Here is a 23,216-nt window from a genome sequence, read left to right on the forward strand (position 1 = left end):
ATCTCATCTTAAAAATCAATCTAACTTAGATACACGATACAAAAATTTTGTTTATCGAAATAACTGATGAACATACGATTGACTGATTACAGTGAATGATATTTACAATAAAAGAAAAATTCTAATAAATAGGTTACAAATAAAAGTTAGTGATACTTACAATACAAATAAAGCAAAATGATATTTGTATATAATACATTGAAATGGTATATGTAATACAGAACAACAGAAATACTTGTTTTCTATAATATAATTTTCCAAAAAAGCGCACAAAGGACGTCAAATAACGCCAATTGAATCAAACAGTTTGACGGAAAGATAAAGATTGTAATCAATTCCATTTTCATGTTGTTTTTTTTTTCGATTGCAGTAACTGCATTCATACATATTATTGATATAAGAAATTAAAGGTACTGATGTATGCAGGAGTGTAGAAATGCCTTTTACCGTCCGGCTACTGTTAGCATCAAATTGGTCAAAATTTTACCATGATTCGTCAAATTATTTGATCTTGATTCGTTTGATCTTGATTTATCAGAGGTCTTAAATAAGTATTGTGACAGTTTTTTTGTCAAAATCAATTTATTTTTTTTCGTCCTGAAGGATATGTTCATTTTATCGTCATCTTCCAAAAATTACCACTAACGTCATTTGCCATGATTGTTTGTGTTATTCGTCATACCCCTATTACGACTGCAATGCAACAAAAGAACTAAGTACAGGAACCAAAACATTTTTCATTACATGTTATCTGTTACAGGCGCAATAAAAACCTGTCCGCATCTCATACCTATATCATGAATCAATAAAAGCAATACACATTTTACAGGATTCGCCCATTATACACACTTGTATGTATCACATGATTGTCTTTTGTAGTTGATGATTGTTACAACAATAGTTCTACCTATAGAGGTAAAGTCAGCTGCAGTGCTCTCGGGACCACTTGTAGGCGTTGGGATACAGTCAATACATATGACCTTCCATCAGATCCAGCCGATCACCCGACTAATTACTGCAGAGATCCTAAAGGTGAAGGAAAGCCTTACTGTTATAAAGGAACAAATGATTGGGAGTATGAGTACTGTCATGTGACCAAATGTTAAAAGTGCACCTTCGTATCAAACTGTTTTAAACACGAGTGGCCCTATTGCCATGAGAGCAAATATTGAGTGTGCATCCTCGTATCATACAATTTAGAAGAAAAAATGTGTAGAAAACGCAGATCATGTCATATGATCAACAACCTTTTTAATTACTAAATGTGTTATTCTTTTTTTGTTTATATAAAAGATGTATATTCAAAAATAATCATAAAAATATATGTGAGATCTGGAAGAGGGGTTCTTCATTTTTGTATTCTTTCAATTCCATTTACAATGTTTCTCTATTCTTGATAAAGAGTATCCGTTCCTCTCTTATCTTCACATTTCATCATTAAATATTCTCAATTTTTTTTGGTAATAATTTTTCTGTATTCATTTTTTTTTTATCATTTTCTCCATTCTTTATTTTGGCCCTTTATTCTATACATTTGGCTTTAATTCTATTTTCTGTAAACTCTATCCACACCCTTATCTATAATACAACATAGAATTAGACTCAACATATCTAACGTAGTGATCATTTCTTAATGATCAGTATTAAAAGACATGACGTGGTATGTATCTGCCTGTATATATAATAATACTAGATGGTGAAAAATATATCAAACGAATTACACTTGGTATTGTTGAAATGTTCAGGCCGGAATTTTTTTCTTATTTTGACTTATATTTTCTTGCAGTATCTTCAAAAGCCATTGCCAGGTTTTGTTTTATAACTTTACCTTTCAAGCAATTGTGCTCTTTCATTTGGGGATGTTTGAATTGTTTCTTATTTTGTACATTGTATACTATGAAGACATATTAATGGTATCGTCCAAAAAAAAACCCATCTTACAGTCAATCACTAACACCTGACTTTCACAAAACAAACCCAAACAGCCAAATAAATAAAAGCAATTAAAAACAAACATCATTTGGTCTAGGAAAAAGCCTGACAGATATACCGACAAACAATAAGATGGAATCAAAATAGTTGTAATTGCCCAAAAAATTCTAAGCTGGTACTATTAATATTTAACGAAAATACTATAAACTATAGTAATTATTAATGTATTCCATTTCAAAGTTGTTTTTTTTTTTATGATTGTATGTGATTGCATTTACATTGCCTAGGTAAATTTTAAAATTGTTTGTATGCACATTGAACGACAATTCTATGTGACGTATAAAATTTTCTGACGTCAGACACACAAATCAATGAATGTGTTTGTAGATGTTTTTGTGTTCTGTTAAATTGTTCTTTTTAAAATTGTTATACGATGATGACTGATGTACCCATATTCATATTTTATTTATTGTGTCTGTTTAGTTATTGCATCAATGTAAATATTACGGAATTTGATGAGACTGTCATTAAAGTGAGAGGGTTAGCGCTATAAAACCAGGTTTAATCCACCATTTTCTACATTAGAAAATGCCTGTACCAAGTCAGGAATATTACAGTTATTGTCCATTCGTCTTTGATGCGTTTTGTTATTTGATTTTGCCATGTGATTATGAACTTTCCGAATTGATTTTCCTCTAAGTTCAGTATTTTAGTGATTTTACTTTTTGTATGTGTTTACCATTTGTTTGACGTGTAGGTGTGACTGAGTGTTTTTGAATAAAACATATTGTATTGTATTGTTAAGATATACTTTTGCATGTAACATATTTCATATATCAAGTCAATTATACATACCAGGAAACCAGTCTATAAAACAAGGTACTTAAACATAACGGAATTTGATGAGACTGTCATCAAAGTGAGAGGGTTAGCGCTATAAAACCAGGTTTAATCCACTATTTTCTACATTTGAAAATGTCTGTACCAAGTCAGGAGTATGACAGTTCTTGTCCATTCGTTTTTGATGCGTTTTGTTATTTGATTCAGTAGTTCAGTATTTTTGTGATTTTACTTTTTGTATGTATTTACCATTTGTTTGACGTGTGAGTGTGACTGAGTGGTTTTGAATAAAATATATTGTATTGTATTGTTGAGATATACTTTTGTATGTAGCATATTTCACATATCAAGGCAAGTATACATACCAGGAACCCAGTCTATAAAACAAGATACTTAAACATAACAAGATTCCAGTCTTACAAACTTCCGGTTTGATATTAAATACGACATTTTGGGAGATTTCTAATACACAGTGTATAGTAAACCATAAACGGCAACAACACGCCTTTCTAGATCATTTGATAAAATTAAACACACATGGTTAGTAAATAATAAACGGCAACATCATGCCTTTCTAGATCATTTGTTATAATAAAACACACACGTCAGGTGAAAACTTACACAATGTATAGGAAACCATAAACGGCAACAACATGCCTTTCTAGATCATTTGTTATATTTAAACACACAGGTGAAAACCTACACAGTGTAAAGTAAACCATAAACGGCAACAACATGCCTTTCTAGATCATTAGTTATAATTAAACACACAGGTGAAAACTTACACAGTGTATAGTAAACAATAAACGGCAACAACATGCCTTTCTAGATCATTTGTTATAATTAAACACACAGGTGAAAACTTTCACAGTGCTATATGTACTAATTAGTACAAAAACGACACATAAATTAGAAAGATGGAGATATAACAGAGTCTCAATAAGACAGAAAGATGGATATATAACAGAATCTCAATCAGACAGAAAGATGGAGATATAACAGAATCTCAATCAGACAGAAAGGTGGAGATATAACAGAATCTCAATCAGACAGAAAGATGGAGATATAACAGATTCTCTATCAGACAGAAAGATGGAGATATAACATTATCTCAATCAGACAGAAAGATGGAGATATGACAGAATCTCAATCAGACAGAAAGATGACGATATAACAGAATCTCAATCAGACAGAAAGATGGAGATATAACAGAATCTCAATCAGACAGAAAGATGACGATATAACAGAATCTCAATCAGACAGAAAGATGGAGATATAACAGAATCTTATCAGACAGAAAGATGGAGATATAACAGAATCTCAAAAAGACAGAAAGATGGAGATATAACAGAATCTCAATAAGGCAGAAAGATAGATATATAACACAGCTGTATCAGTTGGATGATAAGGCTCTTCATAACAAAAATAAAAAGAACATGCAAAGACAGTTTCATGAAACCTCATCGGAAATTGGCAGAAGTTGTTAGATATAACTTCGTTAGGCCTGCGTAGGTTGTACTTTGTAAATACAATTGTTTCTCAAACTACAGTTATGCCTTATTGGGGGAGATTTAGAATATTCATATAAAATTTATTTTGTGAACATACTAGTTCCCAGTTGTGATTTGTAGTTTGCATTTTTTAGAGACATAACTTAAAGTTTCCAAAAAATGTACGTATGAATATTGTTTATATTGAAATCTATGGTAACCCTACAGTCGAGGTGGATAAGATAAAATATCCTTAGCAAAAACAAAACCTCGTGGGAGACATTAATGGCATTTAAAGATGTGGCTTTAACATAAAGAATGAGGTTGATCAGCCTAAATTACCGGGGTTTTACTGTAAGATCGCACAAACTTAACGTATGGGTATAATATGGTTAACGATGCAAGATAATAACTATTTGCGCAAAGGGGAAGGCTTTTTAAGGCTATTCCCTCAACTTGGTTTATTCTTTTCCAGCATGTAAAACATGCAATATACTTAAGTAGGTGTTTAGGGAGACGAGCCTGGGATTGGCTCTCATGCTTCCCAGTCAAGGCGGAGTTTAATTTAAAAAAAAAACTTTTTTAGGCTTCATCATTTTGTCAGAAGCTTGTTCATTGTGGATGTAAGAAAGGATGCCGCAGTCGTTGTTAATGTGGAAAATCGGGTCTCCCGTGCACTGCTATGTTTGCATTTGGTGGTGACCGTTATTTTTGGCCGAAAGTTGTAGTGATTTTGTAGATGTTTTAGTACTTGAGTGATTTTATTTTGTTTTTATCAATCTATCCAAAACCCTACATCGAAGATATAAATTAAGGACTCATCTTTGAAATTTACGCCATATTGTGGGTTTTTTTTACCGTGTCATATCTATCATCATGTCTATAAACATGATTAATATAATCCAATAGTTCTCACGGTACTTTGACCACACACAGACTCTTAACTGCTTTACACGTGTTATCTGTATAGTAATGTTTACTGTTGTAATATAATATCCATGATGTGTAGCTTGTAATAAAGTGTAGTTTAATATAAGTCTTGAATGAATACAGACGTACATACATGCCCCATGCAGAAAATAACATGGTGTCAGATGAAAAAACGAATTGATTAACTACCAAGATGGATCAACTGAAACCACCCATAGCCTTAAGTATAGAGGGAAATGTTTCCGAGAATTGGAGAAAATGGAAACAAAAATTCCAGTTTTACTTGGACGCTACTGAGTTCAATGAGAAGGCAGAAAAGTTACAATGCTCGCTGTTACTTCATTGTATTGGAGAAGATGCCGTGGAAGTATTCAACACATTTAATTTCGTGGAAGATGAAAAGGACAAAATTGCACCATTGCTATTAAAATTTGAGCAATTTTGCAATCCGATAAAGAACCAGACTTACGAACGATACAAATTCCACACGTGTTCGCAAAGTGAAGGAGAAAATATAGACCACTATGCCACAGAGCTAAAAAACAGAGCCAAAACATGTGAATTTGGACAGTTATGCGACAGTTTTGTAAGAGACAGGATAGTATGTGGTATACTAAGTGACAATGTTCGCGAAAGATTACTAAGAATTCCAGACTTGACACTCGCAAAGTCAATAGATATATGCCGCGCATCGGAAGTTTCAAAACAACAATTAAAATCTATAACAGAAGATGATAAAACAGTTCACGCAATGAGGAAAGACTACAAATCAGGACACAAACCAAAAGTGAAACAACAATACAGAGATTATAGAAAAGACAACCAAAAAGGCCAGAAATACGATTGCAAGAAATGCGGAATGCAACATCTACCTAGAAGTTGTCCAGCTTACGGAAAAATGTGTAACCAGTGCAAAAAGCCGAATCATTTTAAGAAAATGTGCAAAAACAGAAGAATAAATGCTATAGAAGAAGAAAGCGACAGCGAAGACGAATTATACATTGGATGTATCGAAAATCAAAAGAAAAGTGAAAATTCTTGGATGGTTAATTTAAATTTGAATGGAAAAAATCAGAAGTTCAAATTGGATACGGGTGCGCAAGCAAATGTAATTCCGTACAAAGTATTGAAATTAGTGAAAGGAGATACCAAAATTATTCCAAGCAAAACAAGATTAGTCACATATTCAGGTGAAAAAATGGATGTGCTAGGGAAATGTTACATAAATGTATCTCACAAAGATAAAATTGAAAGAATGGAATTTGCAGTTGTTAATTTCAATGCTCAATGTATCTTAGGATTAAGTGCTTGTGAAAAATTAAATCTAATTAATAGAGTTATGTCAGTTGAGAAAAGTGCTGAATCTATTTTGAAAGAAAATAGTGATTTATTCGATGGAATAGGGGAATTAGAAGGATATCATCATATTGAATTAGATAAATCAATCAATCCGGTTATTCACCCACCGCGTAGAGTACCGATTGCTCTGCAAGATAGATTAAAATCAGAAATAGAGAGAATGGAAAAATTAGGCATTGTGGAAAAAGTGGAACAACCTACTGAATGGGTTAGTTCAATAGTAATTGTAGAAAAGGCAGATGGTAAATTAAGGATATGTTTGGATCCTAAAGATCTTAATCGAGCAATAAAGAGAGAACATTTCATATTGCCGAGACAGGAAGAAATAACCGCTAAGTTTGAAGGAGCAAAATATTTTAGTAAGCTTGATGCTTCAAGTGGATTTTGGAACATCAAATTAGACGAGGAAAGTTCTAATTTATGTGCATTCAATACACCATTCGGAAGATTTAAGTTCTTAAGATTACCGTTTGGAATCAAATCTGCTAGCGAAGTGTTTCACAAAGCCGTATGCAAAATCCTTCATGGATTAAATGGTGTCGAATCATTTATCGATGATATATTAGTGTGGGGATGTACAAAAGAAGAGCACGACAAGAGATTAAAAGAGGTTCTAGAACGAATCCGTACCGCAAATTTGAAGCTAAGGCGTGATAAATGTGAAATGGGAATTTCTGAAGTGACATATTTCGGTCACAGGTATACACGAGAAGGATTGAAAATCGACGACAACAAAGTAAAAGCGATAACCGAAATGAAATCACCGACCACCAAAAAAGAACTTGAACGATTTCTTGGAATGGTGACGTATATAGCAAAATTCGTACCAAATTTCTCATCAAACACAGCAGTATTGAGGGATTTACTGAAAAAGGATGTACCGTTTCAATGGGACGATAATCATGATAAAACATTCAAAGATCTGAAAACATTGATCACAAACTCTCCAGTGCTAAGATATTTCAACAGTACAAAGCCAGTGAAGTTATCCGTAGATGCATCACAAAATGGACTAGGTGCTGTACTATTACAGAAAGAGTTGCCAATCGAATATGCATCGAGGGCATTGACTACATCGCAGAAAAATTGGGCACAAATAGAAAAAGAGCTATACGCCATCGTATTCGGGTGTGAAAGATTTCATCAGTATGTATACGGAAGGACAATTGAGGTAGAAACAGACCATAAACCTCTAGAAGCAATATTCAAAAAGCCGCTAGTAAACGCGCCTCCCAGAATACAAAAACTTATGTTACGACTTCAGAAGCATGACATTAATGTAGTGTACAAACCAGGAAAATTGATGTACATATCAGACACTTTGTCAAGAGCTTACCTTAATGAGTTCGACAACTCATGTGACAAGGACATAGATGCACAAGTACATTTATTGGTAAAACATGTGTCCGTATCAGAGTCGAAAATGGATGAATTCCGAAGAGAAACAGACTGTGACGATACATTAACAGAGCTAAAGAAAACTGTAAAGGACGGATGGCCCGAGAGCAAGTCCGAAATAAACGACAAAATTAAACCATATTGGGACTACAGAGAAGAAATTCATGAAGCACAAGGATTAGTGTTCAAAGGAGAAAAAATCGTAGTGCCGTTTGCTTTAAGAAAAGAAATGCTGCAGAGAATTCACGAGGGGCATCAAGGCATAGAAAGATGTAAAAACAGAGCAAGGGATGTTTTGTTCTGGCCCGCAATGTCAAAACAAATAGAAGACATTGTCCAAAGGTGTGACATATGCAAGCGATTTCAGAACTCAAATGCAAAGGAACCAATGATTAAAGCCGAATTACCATCGCGACCGTGGGAGAAAGTAGCCACAGACGTGTTTGATTTTAAAAACAGACAGTATTTATTAATTGTGGACTATTATTCAAAGTTTTTTGAAGTTAGTATCCTGAACAATTTGACCAGTGATACAGTCATGATGAACATGAAGTCCATATTTGCACGACATGGCATTCCAGAAGTACTTGTATCTGACAATGCAAGATATTATACAAGTTCAAAATTCCAAGAATTCGCGAAATCGTGGGAATTTAAACATATAACGTCGAGTCCGAGATACCAACAAAGCAATGGATTAGCGGAAAGGACAGTGCAAACCGTTAAACAGCTACTAAAGAAAGCTGATTATGAAGGAAAAGATCCGTATATGAGTATATTGAATTTCAGAAATACTCCGTTAGACAGTGACATGCCGTCGCCATCTCAACTATTGATGGGTCGCCGTTGTAAAACGAAATTACCTATAACGAAGAAGTTGTTGAGAACCGAAGTTCCGGAAAATGCAAAGAAAACATTTGTTAAAAAACAAGAGAAACAGAAACTGTATTATGATAAGAAAACAAAAGAATTATCAAAATTGAACGTTAATGACAATGTATATGTTCAAAGAGAAAAGCGTTGGGAACCAGCAGTCGTTGTTCAAAATACAGACAATTCGCGTTCGTATATTGTTAAAACAGAAAATGACAAACTGTACAGAAGAAATAGAAAACATTTGATGGAAAACAAAAACAATGTTGTAATTGAAAATGACGATGTAAATGACGATGAAAATGTACGAAACGATGAAAATGTACGAAACGAAGTAAATGATTATAACCGTACGCGTAGTGGAAGAATGGTGAGAAAACCAGAGAGACTAATTGAAAACATGAACTAATGTGTAGGAGTTAGATTAATATTTAGATTAGGACAATTTAGCCTTAGAGACAATATTTTCATTAATTACATACACATCATTTCAACATTTCATTATTACAATTTATTTGTTTAGTAAGGCAAAGTTTTACATGATGCCATTTCATTTCATTTAAGTAAAGAAGGGAGATGTCATATCTATCATCATGTCTATAAACATGATTAATATAATCCAATAGTTCTCACGGTACTTTGACCACACACAGACTCTTAACTGCTTTACACGTGTTATCTGTATAGTAATGTTTACTGTTGTAATATAATATCCATGATGTGTAGCTTGTAATAAAGTGTAGTTTAATATAAGTCTTGAATGAATACAGACGTACATACATGCCCCATGCAGAATATAACATACCGGAAGTGTTAACTTTGTTTTTAAACATTTACAACAGAATATAATATTAGTAAGTGGTTTTGATAATAACTTTAAGCCAAAAATTGAATGGACAGAACAAAAACCCAACAGTTTGAAAAAAAGTTGAATATTATAATAAGAAATTGATAATTCTATGTCCGCCATTTTGTATATTACCGGAAGTAAGGGTTTTAAAGATATGTGTCTTATACATTACATCAATGTGAGAAGCACCAGAGAAAGGTTCCTGCACAATGTAAGGATAGTAGCAATACGTCAAAACACATTTATTACCCGCCACAAAAAATAAGCTTATTTTAGTACAATGTCCGGCATGTTGGATTTAAACCGGAGGTACGGTTTTTGAAGACATCTAATCAATAAAATATATCCAAAAGGAGTACATAACAAAGGTTTGTACCAAATATTATGCTAGTAGCATGATAATTACACCTTTTCATGTACTAGCCTTCGATATTAGGCTTATTCAAGTATGATGTTCGCCATTTTGGATTTTACCGGAAGCGAGACCTTTTTTGGAAATGCCTTTCTATCTAAAATTAAAGAGTAATAGTTGAGGAAGGTTTATGCCAAATTTCATGCTTGTAGCAGGATGTGCACAATTCGTCTGAAATATGCGTGTAGCCGCCGGACTAGTCTGTTCGTTTGGAAATTTGTCCAGTTGCAAAATGTGAAATTCATTTTTATTTACCAAAATACCTGAAAATTTTCGTGTTATATATTTTACAAAGCACTAAACCAAAATATATATGTTCTGTACAACATTAAAAAAACATCCCTAAAGATGAAAGGCATAGTTGTATATTTTATACAAGATTTACTGTACCGATTTACTTGAAAAACCCTACTGCTAATGGGCTGAAAAGTCAGGTCAAACTTACTGAATTTAAATTATAAATCAAACCTAAATCTAGGATTGCATCACCCCTTTGACATATGGTCACATGAAATCTGGAAAAGATCCAAATGATTTTAAAGTCATAAAAACAAGGTCATATGTACCCAACATTGTACAGAAAATGTGTTTCCAGATGGTAAAATAAATTACTGCAAACGGTATTGCATAAGCATCTTAACCTACATATAGTAGAGAGAAAAATCTAGACAAAGTCTTAGGTCACTCTGTGTCGTATGTCGTATTCACTAAAAGTAGATTGTGTCGAAAATAAACTACACTATTAAACGAGAAGACCTCATTTTGTGTGTCGCTTCTCTTCCTTCCATAATAAACCAATTATCATGACTCTGTGTCCTATGGGTATCATGGAAAGTTGCATTTGTCATACTTGCTAATGAGTATTTATTTTGTGTTATTGTGGAGAAAAACGAAAATAAAGGTGTTTGATTACTATATTGACTAGAATAGTAAATAACAGACTTTGGAAAAAGGGGGCGGGTTTAAAAAAATTGTCCTGTCACCAAATACCTGTTCCTTTTTATACCCTTCCTTAAATTCTCCAGTTAGAGAATCTTTAACAAAACTCATCCTTCACCAGTACACACTGTCAACCACGCTGTAAATGTCCACAATTTCGCGGCTGTGTTCTAGTACTTTTAATATAAACAGAAAAACGCTCTGACTCATGTCAATGGTTATCTAGCTAGCACATTTAACATGATTCAATAAGTATTAACCCACTCATCTGTTTGGTTAACTCCTTTATAAGTGAGCATAGACTTTCTGAGTTAGTTGACTAATTTATTAGGTTTTTATATAATGATATCAGAAGATGTGATATGAGTGCCATTGCGATAACTCCATTCCAGCTACAATGTGTAAAAGGTTAACCGTTATAGGTCAAAGTACTGACTGCAACACGTAGCCTTGATTCACATAAAATAGAAGACAATAAAAGACCTCAAAGTGACTAGTGTAAAACTATATAAACAGCAAAACCAAATATAAAATCTAAATAAAAAAACGATAAACAAAAAATACTTATGAACTACATCAACAAACGAAAACCAAAGAACAACAGGTTTCTAACTAAAGACAGCTGCAAACCAAATGCAGCGAGATTAAACGTTCTAACAGGTGCCGCCAATTTTCATACTAACCGGAGAATAGAAGTGTAACATCAAAACATTGAAAGACACACTATAAAACATTAATTAAAATGGTTTAACGCAATCAAAAGAAATATTTTCAAAAACAAGTACGAAGTAAACATCAATACAATATAGCATAAATATAACATGTTTTTGTTCGTGTGTGTTTGAGACTTTCCATAAATTTAGATTGTGATTACCTGGGATCTGGTTTTTTGTCGTCCGAACAAAAAGTACTTCTGAAATCTTTCGGGGACTTGCATTCACTCGAACATCTAGATGTCGTTGGTGACATAAGGCGTTTCTGTGCTCTCTCAAATTTTGAATTGTTTAACTTTATTCAGCACAAATTATGCTACTTATCATAACTCTTTTGTGCTTTCTATTCCCTCTATGTTGTGTAATTGCTGAATATATTGAGGGATAGGGAGTTCATTTACTTCATCATGTTCATGAAAAGGGATATATTTGGTTTTAATGTTTATAATATCACATTGAGCTTCACCAAATTTTGTGCAGCATTTTTGAAGAATAAGATAAGGTTTAAGTTTTGAATTATTTAAAATAATATCGTAATACCAAACTGATAGAAACAGCCTAATTCCTGACTTAAATTCATCTGTTCTGCCGATATATTCTGAGACAAATATTCAGCGATCAGAGAAATCGACCAAGTGTTGTTACTGGCATCAAATGGTATGAATTGTACATGTTGCATTGCATCATATGCTTATGTCGACAATGAATGTTATTTCATTGATGCTAAGTTCGAACATATATGGCAATCAAAATCCTTTTACAAATATTGTAGAACTGAACAAATTAAATTTGTCATTTAATAAGGGGTTTTCTTTTTTGAATTTTCCCATGAGTAAAGTTTTTTTGTGGTTTAACTTTTTCAATGTTTTTAGTATAGCAAAACAATCTTTATAGCATATTCTACAACACTCAACTTGAAAATCTAGAGCAAATGCAATAAACAAGGAACACTATATTATCATAAAACGCAGCAGCGCAGCGCAGTGCGTTTGAAACATTACTGATGGTTTTATCTTAATGTTTACTTTTGGCTACTACACCTTTGCATCTACAGTTGCTCCCTAACAAACTAAAGGAGGTATAACTAGGTTAAGGGAAATAATCACTATGTTAGTGTCATAACAAACCTTTGTCAAAAATATAATCTTAGCTTCTAGGTTACACATAAGCATAAGCAACACGTGGAGCAGGATCTTCTTACCCTTCCGGAGCACCTGAGATAACCCTAGTTTTTGGTGGGGTCCATTTTGTTTATTCTTTGGTTTTCTATGTTGTGTCCTGTGTATTATTGTTTGTCTGCCTGTCTTTTTTTCGTTTTTAGTCATGGCGTTGTCAGGTAATTTTCGATTTATGAGTTGAAAGACTCTCCCTTAGGTATCTTTCGTCCCTCCTTTACATGGATTGTTTTCAAACTGTTTCTAGTAAATAGCTTAATACACTAATAAAATTTGACTGATTTAGCTAATTTTAAGCGTTAGCTCCCTCAATAATAAAAATAAAATTAACGGTATCAATTTTCTTGCACCAGATGCGCATTTCGACAATACATGTCTCTTCAGTGATGCTCGTGGCCAAAATATTTGAAATCCAAAGCTTATATAAAAGATGAATAAAGGTCTGACCCCTTAATTAGTGTGTATTTTGTTTGCCTGATTCCCCTATGCACATTTTATTCCTTTTAGTCAACAGTTTATTTTTGCGGATAACGTTTTGTTGACATGGACGTCGTCATAAGTGCAATCTATTATTCAAAGAACATTGTAGCGGTCTTGTATCAGAAGATACTACACATTACGTTGGTATACCTGACTCATCCATGTGCATAAGAATGATGGGAGAGAATTAAAAAAATACGTCCATACTTGAATGAAGATCTCTATAAAGACTTTTCGCTTTGAATTTTCCTCAGTGATCAGTAATATTGTGATTTACTTTTTTTGGTCATCTGACACTATGTGAATGTACGATCTGTGGTTTACACCCTAATAACCCTTTTAGACAGTGTGTCTGACTCCAGACTAATCTTTCGTCGATCAAAGTGTAAATAAAAGAACTGTCGTATACACCTACCAACCCAGTAAGATTATAGGTTTGACTCATGACTAATTTTGTTTCTATCAACGTGTAGATAAAATAATTATCGTATTTGACTGACAAATCCACTTAGAGTATATGCTTGACTCCATACTCATCTTTCGTCTATCGACGTGTAAATGGGAAAAAAAGCTGACGTATAAACCTACCAACCCACTTAGAAGATACGTTTGACTCCAGACTAATCATTCTTCTATCAAAGTGTATATGTAAGACCTGTCATGTATAACTGCATAGCCCACTTATAAAGTTAAGGTATATTTGATTCCAGACTAATTTTTCTATCAAAGATTTGATACACGACATGTCATGTATTACCTTACTACCCATTTAGAAGGTATAGTTGACTCCAAATTGACATTTCGTCTTTTAAAGTGTATCTTATTTACTAAGTATATTTATAATGCAACTAGTTGTGTTTATTTCGTAAATATAGTAACACAGCTATATTTTGTGCAATGTCATTTTCATCTTGGAACTCTTTTCTCACAGTTCATGGGTTCATTAAGGGATAAAAATAAGTTTGAAATATGTGTTACAATTTAAATAGCTATCAATGTATTCATTTAAGTTACAGTATTAACACAACATTAGGTCAATGTCCTAAAAAATATAAACATTTTTGTATTCGGCAATAAATCCTCGCTCTTCCCCAGTTTCTCAGCCTCATACAAAAAAGTTTTTATTTTTACTGACATTGACCTAATATGTATATATTATATAATTGTAAAGTTGTTAATATTCTATAATTTTGTATCTCATTTTTCAGTTTCATCTTTTGAAATAAACAAACGATGAACTGATACCTCCTTGCACTACAATCAACGATGGTGATTTTTTTTAGTTTGGTTTTAATATCAAAATGAAATTGGAAAGACAAGCTATCCGATTTTTCTTTGATGTTCTTGTATTTTCATTTATTGTCGACCTAAAATACGTCTCAAAAGTACCCATATTGATTCTAAAACTATTGTATTGCATTAATAATTCATTTTTTTATAAGAATGTGTGCAAAACAATCATTTTGCTACAACATAAGTATCGCTGCTGTCGTCGGTTCATCATAGTAATATCAAGAGTTCATTATATAACTGAAAGAAATCAGAAAAAAATATGTGATGAGGTATTACAAAGAGTGAACAAAATGACGATTCCTTATACCATATTGACCACTGTTGGTTCAGTAATTGCAGTTTTTAACATGCTGATTTTTTCTGCGGCTTTTGAATTGAAACAAAACACATTTTCTGTTGAAAAAGACAAAAGGATCATATCGAATAACAATTCAAGTACTAGTAAGATCTTTTATAACTACAGCGCTTTAGAGTGCGCAGTGGAATGCGTAAATGAAGAAAAGTGTCATGCAGCAAGCTATGACAAATCCGTTTTAACTTGTCAACTTTGTTTAAATACATCTGAGTTTTTTTCTTATGCTCTAGAAACAACATTAGGATGGAATGTATTACGAAAAGTCGGCAAAAATAGTAAGTATCTTTTCTAAATGCTAGGAATGATCATTTGTTGTGTTGATATGGTGCTTCCACTTTAATCGTAATGATAAAATTCGTTTATTATTTGTTTAGCGTACAATGTGAAATTTATGTTCAACTGCAACCACTTTTTTGGTGGCGTCTTTGTTATATTTATTTGTATGTTTATTTGTTTTTTTTTAATCAGTTGTATTTTTTTATTGATGTTTGCACAGTTTTGACTGCTGGATCCTGATTTTGGTCACATGAATCTATCTGTTTGGGTTGCTAACTTAGTTTTTGTCAGTATCACAGATGGTCTATAAACAATATCATTCAAGCAGGAGGTTAAGATAGATATAAGACTAACATTTCTTCCAAAAATGCGTTCGTCAGTTTTTTTTCTTCTAAAGTCTAACGTTTGATTGTGTAAGTTTCTATGGTCTTTCGCCTTATTGAACTTGCCATGTAATTCGGTATTTTCTTAAACAAAATTAAACAATACTAGCGTTATATGTTTACCTTAAGGTGGTATGGGTGTCTTCTGCTATCTTGGATTGTAAAAAACAAAGAACCTAAGGTCCATATTTTCTATCAAGATAACAAAATTGGATGCAGGAATGCAGATATTTAATGTGAATTTTCATTTAAAAAAACTATTTTATAAAAATAAAACTTCAAGTGTAGATTATTTTTGGTTGTTTTTAAATGTTTTTAAATTGGCATTGTAAGGGGAGGTAACTCTAAATCAGTGCATTTTTTAAAAGGAATCTACATGGAATTTTCCTATTTTGTATTTTAGCCGGAAAAAACGTACGGTGACCTTATCTTTTCTTTTGATATTCTCAAAGCATCGTCTGAAAGCTATCTTTTCCTAATTTATTTTACAATTCTATCATTTTGTTTAGTTTCTAATAACAAAATGGCGTTTTTTCCTGTAAAATCCATACAAAATGCGTCATTTTGTCACAACCTGTAGCTTGAGAAAATGCGCGGTGGCCTATCTTTTTTATAATATTTTTAGATACTACGTTTTGGCAAAGTAAGAACAAATTCTATCATTTTTATTTTAGACTCCCATACCACCTTAAGAGTGTTCACTACTCTGTTTCAAAGGCTCTTTTTAAAGACTGTTATAAATTTAAAGTTTATATGAAACGGAACTAATCACATAGAAAATAGTCCATGACTTTGTTTTAAAAAAAAGAGCAATGTAAATTTTGTGGGAAATTATTCTTTTGATATTGTTATTCATATGACTATGGTAATTTTTTCAAATAGCTATGGATAAATAACAAGAATCTGATAAAATTATGAAAAAAGCTATTATATTCTGACAGACTTTTAAAATGCAACACACATTTTGTTGATTTTTTCAACCAAATCATGATTGATCCTCAAATAACTTCTACATGTATTCAAACTTGCAATACTTCTTTCTGTTAGAAAAAAATAATATTAGTCTTATCTGAGGTTGAACATACACCGGAATTTAAGGTTGCAGGAATTTTCTTAACATGTGTTAAAGCAAAATGTGAAAACGATAAAGGTTTTTTTCTCGTGATTGCATTCTTTCAATCCATTCGACACTTGGATCTGTTTTAAAATGTTGTACCTCCAAACTGCCGATAATAAGCGACAACTATCTGAATCAGCCTATAGGAATATTGAAAACAGAAATACGTGAACGTAATGTAACATGGCAGTTCGATGCCAGAAACTCGTCCTACTGTCCATTCAGGTTAAGATACAGACAGATGGCATGTGTTGATGACCATTAATGACCAGATTAATACGTAGTCAAAACGCCACGTCATCCGATACGGTCAAATTGTAATTAAAGCTTTGAATGCAATGGTAGTCACATTTATGCCAAAAATGTTTCCCATAAACTAAAATGCAAAAGAATCAACTGCTTAAAAACATTCAAAGCCCGAAAGTTTGAACTGCTTAATTGGCAAAACACACTGTACATGCTGTAATGGGTGGGGGAAATGCAAAACATGCATACCATTATTGGTTGACTTTCCTGACAATCTTTTAGGCGTTGGTTACTGACAATCATTGATAATGACTATTATCGCTATTTTGTGCATTTTTCCTTTGATCTTTTTTTGTGATAATTTTCATATCATGCTACTCGCTTGAGATGGAAAATTATCGCTAACAACTAAGCAGACACGTGGCGTTGCTAACAAAATTGACATGAAATTGACAACGTCGTCATAGGTAAAATAGCGATAAACAGATTATCATTGATCATCTCAACTCTATTGCCTTTCTCGCTTTCGCCGTCCCGGCTCAAGCGAGAATATCAATCTCGTTGAGATGATCAACGATAATCTATAAATATTCCATTGAGAAAGGGGAACCCAGAGATTCAGTGGATAACAAATGATTGGGACATTAAAAATGACGTAATCAATTCAACTTTAAAACTGTAATTTATTTTTATAAACTATGAAGTTAAAAATTAAATTAACGGCCATACATTTGTTTTACAAAAATTGCATATTGAAAAATGGGAATTAGAAAGAATAATCTAGTGTTGCATTTCTAAGCTATATTGTTCATCTAGATCATATTGCATAAATATAATACAAGACGAACTTATCTTTCAAACACAGAAAACATAGAAAGGCAACTGCACCATCTATTATTGATATACACACATATCATTTTGAGTATATTATAGGTTGTTCAACAAGTTTAAAGATCGGCTTACATGAAATATGATCAAACATTGATATTTCTATTTCAGACATCAAGGAGTTAAAGACACCAATAGGAGGTAAAATAAATCATAATCTGTTCTGGATTTTCCAGTAATGACACCTATATCTATATTTGTATTTCTATAGTGTTGTCTGAATCCTGGAGCTGATGACATTTTACCATAAGGATTGATCATATTCAAGGACGTTCGCTCCTTTAGTTAAGAAGAACAAGCTCTTTGAGGAAGTTTGCTTGTCATGTTTTGGAATTTTTATCAGATTTTCAAAATCCTCTGGTTTTATCCATTTGAATGCCTTACGAAACTTTGCCCATGAACCTCTATTTTTCTTTTTATAAATCTTTTACATGTTCAATTTTAAGCCATTTGTAAAAGTCTTATAAAATCTTATTTATTTTTTAATAGTTTTTGAAAACTTTAACTGGTCAATGATAAATTTATGAAAAATCAAGAGAGAACATTTTCCCGCTAAAATTTCCAATGGCTAATATCTTGAAAACGATCACATTGACCCCTATATTTGTTTTGGTTTTTTGATTCCTCAATTTATCCCCTATCAATATATACTAGTTTAATGGAAAGTTATTTATTTTGAAACTGAGCAGCAATCACCTTAAAGCGGGCAATTTGCTTACTTGCACTACATGGATAAGACTAGAGGATTCTGAAACTATACACAAAGTCAAAAGCGAGAGTAGCAAAAACCCTTATATTTTACCACCTAAAAAATAGGTCTGAAACAATCAAGAACTTGCTGGCACTTGTTTTACGGTGACTTTGGTGAATGACAAAAATATGTACACGATCTTTTAGACGATAATAAAACGGCTTAGTTTGACGAATCGTTTACATGTAGTTCCTTATTACGGAAAAATAATCTACGTATAATTAGAATGTTCATTGTTGAATTAAGTTCTGAAAAACATCTTATAAGCCAGGAAGTATCAACTAAAGAAATAAATCGTTTGATTTTTATAGTAAGAAATATTTCTGCTAAAATATTGCTTATGTAAAAGTATTGCTTGTTCGAAAGGTGAATGAATGAAATAACCGTTTCTATAATTTTCATAGCGGACTGCTTTCTTGAAGAAAGCTGGAACTATAATGGACATGTTAACTATACTCACAGTGGACGAACCTGTCAAAAGTGGAATCTCCAAACCCCGCACTCACACTCATTTACTTCCGAACAGATGTCGGACTTCAATTCGAATTATTGTAGAGATCCTTCCCATAGGTTAACTCCATGGTGTTATACGAATGATGCACATTATTCTTGGGAATTTTGTCCAATCACAAAATGTAAGTTTTATTTGATAAGTGAATGATTTAACATTCCATAAATATGCTGTGCTGATAAATATGTTAAAACAATAGTATGACCGATAAGATTCGTCGGTGTCTCAACTCAACAGTGACTTTTTTCTCGGTCTCATATCTTTATGTATCAGTACAGTCTTCTTTTCTGTAATTAAACTAATTGAACCTTATTATTCGATTATGTCCTATTCCCGATTGTGTCTATTCCCGATTGTGTCCTATTCCCGAATATATCCTATTCCCGAGTGTGTTCTTTTCTCGATTATGTCCTATTCCCGAATATACCCTAATCCCGATTGTGTTCTTTTCCCGATTGTGTTCTTTTCCCGATTGTGTCTCATTCCCAATTGTGTCCTATTCCATATTGTGTACTATTTTCGATTTTTTCCTATTCCCGAATATGTTCTATTCCCGATTGTGTTCTTTTACCGATTGTGTCCTTCTCCCAATTGTGTCTTATACCTGATTGCAATATTTTTTATATGGAGTGACAATGCAGGTGTCACAATTGTTTCCTATTACCGATTATGTTTTATTCTCGATTGTGTTCTATTGCCGATTGTGTCTTACTACAAATTGTGTCTAATTCCTGATTGCGATATTTTTTATATGATGTGACGTTGCAGGTGTCACAAAGGTTTCCTTTTCCCGAATATGTTCTATTCTCGATTTTGTTCTAATGCCGATTGTATCCTACTCCTAATTGTGTCTTATTCCTGATTGTGATATCTTTTATATGGAGTGACGGTGCAGGTGTCATTATTGTTTCCTATACCCGAATATGTCCTGTTCCCGATTGTGTTATATTGCCGATTGTATCCTACTCCAAATTGTGTCTTATACCTGATTGCGATAATTTTTATGGAGTGACGTTGCAGGTGCCACAATTGTTTCCTATTTCCGAATTTGACCTATTCCCAATTGTGTTCTGTTGCCGATTGTGTCCTACTCCCAATTGTATCTTATTCCTGATTACAATATTTATTATATGGAGTGACTCCATTGCAGGTGATGTATGCATATATTATATAGACACCTTCTATGTTGTAGCACAATGTATCGATCCCTTTGGAATTAATTCTATTCCCTCAGTTCTAAGCTGTTATCTGGATTCGTACAATCTGTAGCTTTTTACGGTATTCAAACATCGGTAAACTATTCAACCCTTAATTAAACCTGCAAACGTTCTATTGGAGCAGTCAACATACGATGGCTGTCCAATATTATATACTATACAGTAACATACTGTATAATACTACATTATTAGCCTTTCCTACAACTAAAAAAGGCAATGAACTGAACAAACTGTCGTGACAATCGGCAATCTTCGGGTTACTCTGCTTTTCCTCATCTAAATTGGGGTACGGAACCGGTTGAGTTGTGACGAAGGCTTTCATGACAATCGGCAAACTTCGGGTGACTCCGCTTCTCTTCGTCAAAATGGAGGTACGGAATCGACCGAGTTATGACGAATGCTGTCATGATATATTATTCAATAATCGGAAATATTATCGGCTCAGTTCGTATTCTATCAGTGTCATTCGTATTTTTTAATTATTTATCATCGATATTTAAGGGTGAAAATGCTGAGGGTCACAAGTAAAAGAAGATTATATAACCCGTCCATAACACATGATGTGTTGATGGACTTAATAGTACGGGTATTTAAAGTGTTATAGAAATTGTTGTTTATCTTTGTTGTTTGCTTTTGGTCATTGTATTTTTTGTCTTCTAGCAATTTCCCCTTCTAACAGATAAATGAATAATAATTACAATCATCTTTTTATGACATGGCTATTTTTTCTGTATTTCAGGTGACACGTGTCAACAGGTTGAAAACATACCCGTTAGATTGACTGTCAAATATAACATGTCATATGGATTTTTGGGAGCTTTATACAGCTGTAAATCTTTAACCGCTGATGTGTCGACAGATCATTGCCCTAGCAGAATTTGTCAATCGGATGGAACCTGGTCAGATTTCAGTATGTCATGTGGTGGTATGTTTTATTTTGTTTACATATTTTAAGTCTTTAACTATTTTGCATTAATTTATATATCTGTGAAACACTCGATAAAGGTTGGTTTAAAATGTGTTTTTTTTCTCAATATTTTTGCAATATTCAAAACAAATTAAGACAAAGTCTATGTAAATAAACGTATTTTGGGATAACGTTCCTGCACAAACGGACTAAAAATGTTGAAAATATGTGCATTTAGATCTTCAATGTAAAAAAGGAACAACATGAATAAAGAATAGGGAGTATGGATATGATATGATAACAAATGGGACAACTACATGTATCAAACATAGATTTCAACAATGAGTAAAAACAATACCGCATAGAAAACTATACAAGGCATTGACATGGCAATATATTAACAATGCAATCAAAGAAACCAGCCGCCTGATTTATGTACAAAAGAGAGCAAATTAATAATAAGCAACGAACGATAACCTCCGAACTGCTCCTGGCTTTGGACAACCATATACAGGATGTGGCAGGGTTAAACACGTTTGCAGGTATTCAACCAACCCCTTACCTGAGACCGTGTTCAAGTTGCACATTATAAGAACTATCAAAATCAATAGAAAAGCATGCACTTAAGACAATAATATCAATCAGTACACATAAAATTTACAATATAAATGTACTTTACCGATACACATGGGAAATCAAAATTTTGAAGTACAAAAACACCACAAAAAATCGAATTTGTAAAAGTAACAGTAAATATAATAAAAACACTCCAGGGACATTTTTAATTGATTAGGGTAAGTGCACATCTCAACTTAAAAATCAATTCAACTTAGAAACAAAAGACTAGAACGAGCTTTCATCATCAAACTATCGGATGAACATATATATATATATGATTCACTGACTACTGTGACTGATATTTATTCTATTAAATGAAATTATATAAGAAATATTGATACCTACAATACAAATAAAAGGAATGATATTTGCATGTAATTCATTGAAAAGGTGTATGTAACATGTATCAGTGGTTAAAGTTTACGCATATCTCATCAGTGTCGGATTTAGAGAGGGAGTCGAGGGATTACCCATTGGTTTGGAAAATTATATCGTTTGTTATCATAATTCAATGTTATGGAATTATGTCATCTTTAAATAATCCTGGATTCGCCCTTGTGTCATCAGTCACGGCTTTTGGTGGTTAAAGTGGCGAATGAGTGTTATGCCGAGGGTGTACCCTTAGATTAGAAAATTATATCATTAATCATCGTTAAAAACTTTAATGGAATAACGCGCCCGTTTTAATAAGGGCCTGTGTCATGACATTGACATGATGTTTATAATTTAAATCAGTTGACAAAGCTAACTCACAAATCATAAGTGGCGGATTTAGGGAGGAGGGTCGAGATCGTACACTTTGATTGGAAAATTATATAAAATTGTAATCATAATTCACTGATTAAAATGACACCCCCTTAATATATACTTGAATCTAGCCATTTATTGTTGCATCCATTTCATTGACATGCTGTTTATAACTTAAACAGTTGTTGATGGAAACCTACATTCAATCAGTGGCGGATTCAGTGAAGGGGTTTGAGATCGTATTGTTTAATTGGAACACTAAATCATTTGTTATCATAACTCACTGTTAAGAATAACAGTATATAATCCTAAATCAGCCCATTTATCATGGCTAATATTTCATTGACATGATGTATATAAAAAGTTATCAAAGGTATCAGGATTATAATTTAATACGTCAGACGCGCGTTTCGTCTTCATATGACTCATCAGTTACGCTCAGATAAAAAAACAGTTATAAAGCCAAACAAGTACAAAGTTGAAGAGCATTGAGGACCCAAAATTCCAAAAAATTGT

Source organism: Mytilus edulis, chromosome 14 (genome assembly GCF_963676685.1).
Source record: "Mytilus edulis chromosome 14, xbMytEdul2.2, whole genome shotgun sequence".
Lineage (NCBI taxonomy): Eukaryota > Metazoa > Mollusca > Bivalvia > Mytilida > Mytilidae > Mytilus > Mytilus edulis.